Consider the following 5539-nt stretch of genomic DNA (forward strand, 5'->3'; position numbering starts at 1 on the left):
ACAAAAATTAATTCAAGAAGGCTCATTGGCCTAAATATTAGGGCAAATGCTATAAAACTCTTAAAAGAAAACATAGGAGGAAATCTTTGTGACCTCGGATGAAGCAATGGATTCTTAGATATGACAGCAAAAGCACAAGCAACACAAGAAAAAAAACAAATTGGACTCATCACTATTAAAACTTTGGTGCTGCAAAGGACACCATCAGGGACGAAAAGACAAACACATCCTCCACAGAATGGGAGCGGGAGTGAGCATTTGCAAACCAGGTAAGGGACCTGAGTCCAGATTATATTAAAAAAATTCCTCTCTCTCAATAAAAAGGTGAACAACCAAATTTTTAAAAGTAAGCCAATGATTTGAATAGATATTTCTCCAAGAAAGGAACATTAATTGCCAATAAGTACATGAAAAGATGCTCAATCTCATTAATGACTGTGAAAAATCCAAATAAAAACTACAAAATACTACTTCATACCCACTAAAATGGCTGTGATAAAAAGACAGAAGGTAAGTGTTAGAGACGTAGGAGATTGGAGCACTCATACATTTCTGGGTAGCATGCAAATGGCACAGCTGCTTTGGAAAGTAGTCTGGCATTTTCTCAAAATACTGAACTCGTGGCTTGGCCATTTCACCCTTTGATATACACACCCCCAAAATGAAAATATATGTGTGCAGACACTTGATTGTAGACATTCATGGCAACGTTATTCATAATAACCAAAAATAAAAACAACCCAGACATATACCAACTAATGTGAATGGATGAATAAAATGTGGTATATTCATACAACGGAATATTATTCAGCCATAAAAAGAAAGACATACTGGGGTGCCTGAGTGGCTCAGTCAGTTAAGTGTCCGACTTTGGCTCAGGTCATGATCTCACAGTTTGTGAGTTTGAGCCCTGTGTTGGGCTCTGTGCTGACAGGTCAGAGCCTGCTTCAGATCTTGTCTCCCTTGCTCTCTGCCCTCCCCCACTAATTCTCTCTCTCCCTCCCCCTCTCAAAAATAAATAACATTAAAATAATTTAGGGGCGCCTGGGTGGCTCAGTCAGTTAAGCATCTGACTTGAGCTCAAGACATGATCTCATGGTTTGTGAGTTTGAACCTCACCTCGGGCTCTGCGCTGATAGGGCCTGCTTGGGATCCTCTGTCCCTCTCTCTCTGCCCCTCCCCCACTCATGCTCTGTCTTTCTCAAAAATAAATAAACATCTAAATTTAAAAAATTTTAAAAAGAAAGAGGTACTAAGATACGCTACAACATGGATACATCTTGAAAACCTTACGCAAAGTGAAATAAGTCAGTTACAAAGGACCACATGTCGTATGATTCCGTCTTGTGAGATGCCTAGGAGAAGCGAATCTACAGAAGCAGAAAGTAGATTAGTAGATGCCTAAGACTAGGAGAGGGGAAGGTGGAGTGAATTGGGATGTGACCGCTCATGGGTACGGGGTGTTCTTAGGATAATAAAAATGTCTGAAATCAGGTAGTGGTGATGGCAGCACAACTTTCTGAATATGCTCTAAAAAACTGATTTGTACACTGTAAAGAGTTCTAATGTGAATTCTATCTCAATAAAGCAGTTTTTAAGAAAAGAATTTCACGGGAAAGTCACAGTGACACACAAAGGCTAGTAGCAAACCAGCTGCAGGGGAAAGGAAAATCGTGCCTTGCTGATATGCCTTGAGAAATCTGGGGCTGTTTTTAAGGCTCTGGAAAGATAAGAAAAGAGACAAGATGAGCCAGATACTGTCCCTGGATAGAGCGATGCATCTGGGGCATCCATCCAGCCCGTGACGAAGGTGCCCGCAGACCCGGCCAGAGGAGGAAAAAGAAACTCACAGGGGCACAGACCCCCTGGGGAGTGTCTTGTTCTGTGACATCATACAGGAGCCACACTTCTCTGGAGCCTTCTGGATATCATCCCAGAGCACTACTGAAACATCTAAAACTAGAATACCAGTCTCTCCTTCAAACTCAGAGTCCGCCTTCAAAATCGAAGGTTTTGTGCTGTGAGCCACTGAGAAAAATGCAAACCTAATGTGAATGCCACAAACACAGAACATTCCTATATTTAGTTAAAAGGAGCACTAAACAGGGGCACTTGGGCGGCTCTGTGGCTTAAGCATCCAAGTCTTGATTTTGGCTCAGGTCATGATCTCACAGGTGGTGAGTTCGAGCCCTGGGGCTCTCTGTGCTGAGGCATGGAGCGTGCTTGTGATCCTGTCTTTCATCTCTCTGACCCTCCCTGGCTTGTACCCGGGCTTGCTCTTTCTCCAGCTCGCTCGCGCTCGCTCGCTCTCGCTCTCTCTCTCTCTCTCTCTCTCTCTCTCTCTCTCTCTTCCACCAAGAAAAGATCACTATACAAAAAGCCCCTCGCTTAAATCAGGAGTTCATGGAGCAATGGGTGGGGTGAGTTAATGGCAGGGTCCAACAGCCCCAGGCTACTGGAAGCTCTGTGTGAGTCAGCGTGAATCGCCCAAAGTCAAGGCCAAGCCCCATTAGTCTGGCAGCCAGTGGTGTCACAGGCCACAGGCCGGGAAGAAGCAGGATGACTGCTGGGGTCACACCCCTCCTTAGATGTTGTGGCTGAACAGGTGTGCAAATGAGGACGTAGTGATTATGTACTTTCTTTCAATTATTGTATGTGAATGAACGTCCTGTTGGCAGCTCCTGTTGGTAGGAACTGACTGACTTTTCTGGAAGGAGTCTCTGGGCAGAGTGGGTGCAAGTCGTATGTGTGGGGGAGACTAGACCTCACCCTCCCCTTCAGGAACAACTGGCCTGATAAATCTGCAACACTGTATCCATTGACAAGATAGTGAACAATCAGCTAGTTGATGATTCATCCCTTTACATGCATGTAACCTACCTAGGTTAGAAAACAATGTTTCAAAATAGATTTTAGTGGGGGATTTTCCATTAAGGCATTTTGATCATCAGTTCACGTGAATTTCAAAATTGAGTCAAATGGTGTTCGCATTCTTCCATAGCATCTCTCGGTGGAAGAAAGTAGCAAAATATATGAGAAGAGGTCTGTGGCCCCAGGATCCAATTCTGGTTCCAATTCTCATAGGATATCAGTCCTCAGATTAATTATACAACTTTTGTAAGCCTCAGGTTTTCTAATCTTTAAATGGGGATAATTATACCACACTCATAGATTGTTGTGAGATTTAAATAAACTCATTAAACTGTAAGTAAACACGATTTTCCCCATGTGTGTAATTGAATGTCAACTTCACCTTAGGATCCTGGGGTGAGAATCACGGGGTAAGAATAAGTGTTCTCTGATTGTGATTCAACAGAATCACCAGGTTTGGTTGTAAAGTGAGGATTCTGGGTCTAGGCCACACCCTACACTTACTGAGCCAGATTTCTGGGTGGAGCCCCCAAATCACAATTTTTAACAACTTCCCCAGATAATTAGAATGGATACCAAAATTGAAGACCGGGAAGGAAGTGGCGGGGGGGGGGGGGGGGGGGGGGGGGGGGGGGGCGGAAGCTAGTATGACCAACACTTCCTAAACCTGATGAAAAAGACATTTTCCTGAGTCCCACCCCCAGAAATGATGATCTTTTTTGTCTTTACACCTGTTCACCTGTCTGAAGTCCGGGAATCACTCATCCAGACTTCCAGCACCTCTATCATTCAGATACAAAGGACCAACTAGACGATACACGATCCAGATTCAGGATGAGGATATTCCTAAACCAACTGAAGTCTCCCATTTTAACCCGAAAGAACATGTGGGAGACACAGCTGCCGGTTCACTTGGGGAGAAATATAAGTGAGTATGTGGGGACCCCCACCTTCCCTCTCACCTTTAACCTCCCCAGCTTCAATGAGAGAAAAGACAGGAAAATGGCATATTATTCAAGAAGAATAGACTCACTAATATATATTACAATTAAATATTCATGTATATATTCTAATACACATACGCATGCACACATACACATATATATGCACATATGTATACGCACATACATACATATTCATTGAATTCAATCAAGAATATTTCTTCACTGAATTGATCCTTTAATGAGTTGACTTGATTTAAGTCACCCCAGAGCCCTTGTTCCAGTCAAGGGGAATGCATGGTTCCTTGAATAAATCACTTATTTTCCTGCTTTTTGCCATTTCCACCAGTGCACCTGGGTTTCCCCTTCTTCCACTGGTGAACATCTGCCCACCTTTAAAATCTAGCTCAAATGGGGGTTCCTGGGTGGCTCAGTCCGTTGAGCATCCGGCTTTGGCTCAGGTCATGATCTCACGGTTTGTGGGTTCGAGCCCCACATCAGGCTCTATGCTGACAGCTAGCTCAGAACCTGGAGCCTGTCTTCACATTCTGTGTCTCCCTCTCTCTCTGACCCTCCCCTGCTCCCACTGTCTCTGTCTCTCCAAAATAAATTTATAAAAAAACAAAAATAAATTTAAAAATAAAAAATAAATAAAATCTAGCTCAAATGAAAAAAGTCTTCCCAAGACTGCTGGTCCAACAGCCTTCTTCCGTTCCCTCTCCTGACCAGGAACAGAAGTTGTGTCTCCCTCTGCACAGGCCCCACCATAGCAGGCGCTCGGCACAGAATGACACAGGGAGTGACTGTCCTCGGGGTAGTCCACCATCTCTGTGTTATCTCTAGCAGACGTTGCTTCCGTTCTTACAAGTCACCCTCTGGGGTAAACTAGACATTTACAAGCCGTGAAAGCCGTTAACAAAATATTGTCTGCTACAGTGCCTTGTCTTTATTTGGCAAGGGAAATTTGGACACAAAAACACACATGCAGGGAAGAAGATGGGGAGCTGTACCAGGAGAAGCGCCATGTGACGATGGAAGCAGAAGAATTGAGGGTAATTGCTTCTGGGGAGTAAGGACTTGCGTTAGTGAGCACTCTAATGCCATCTGAGTGTTTAAACTGTGTATACGTGTTCTTCTGATAAAAATGAAAATTAAATTTCAAAAATAAGCAATAACATATATGGTTACTTGTGGAGATCACAGCTATAGAAACCTATAAAACAGATGAAAAAGACTGTCAGGCTTGGGGTCCAGCTACAATTTCAGCGTGCAGTCACCCAGAGCCAGCCTTTCAGACAATCCAGATAAAAGCTGTGATGTGTCCTAGAAATTTCTGATTCAGGAAATGGTCCTACTGGTAAAGACACCGGTGAGGCAAAGGTACCTGAAAGCATTTAAATCACATTGTTTCAGAAATGTGGATTTGGAAAAATGTGATCCCTCTAAATGAATTCATTGTTTTTGCATAACATGATTTTAAATATGTATATTAGTAATGGAATTAATTTCATATTCATTGAAAGGAAAAAAGAAATGAATTGGATCAGCCACTGCTTTCAGACAGACAAAACCTTATTTTCCTTATTTCACAGTTGAGGAAACTGAAAACCAAAAGGATGAACCAATTTAGCTGTGGTTGTCCCTAGGCGGGGAAAAAAAAAGATGAACGGTTGCCCAAATTTACTCAGCCAGGCTGTGGGCAAGGAAGCTTAGGATCCGCCCTTGTT

At 43.1% G+C, this 5539-nt stretch overlaps 1 long non-coding RNA gene across 1 annotated transcript; it reads left to right on the top strand.

The window, feature by feature from the left end:
* The first annotated feature begins 3506 nt into the window (after positions 1 to 3506).
* Positions 3507 to 4984, top strand: LOC115278318. Its single transcript, XR_003902802.1, has 2 exons — positions 3507 to 3799; positions 4542 to 4984. It is a non-coding gene; the product is annotated as an uncharacterized LOC115278318 (long non-coding RNA).
* The last annotated feature ends 555 nt before the right edge of the window (positions 4985 to 5539 follow it).

The sequence above is a fragment of the Suricata suricatta genome, chromosome 14 (assembly GCF_006229205.1).
Source record: "Suricata suricatta isolate VVHF042 chromosome 14, meerkat_22Aug2017_6uvM2_HiC, whole genome shotgun sequence".
Classification (NCBI taxonomy): Eukaryota; Metazoa; Chordata; class Mammalia; order Carnivora; family Herpestidae; genus Suricata; species Suricata suricatta.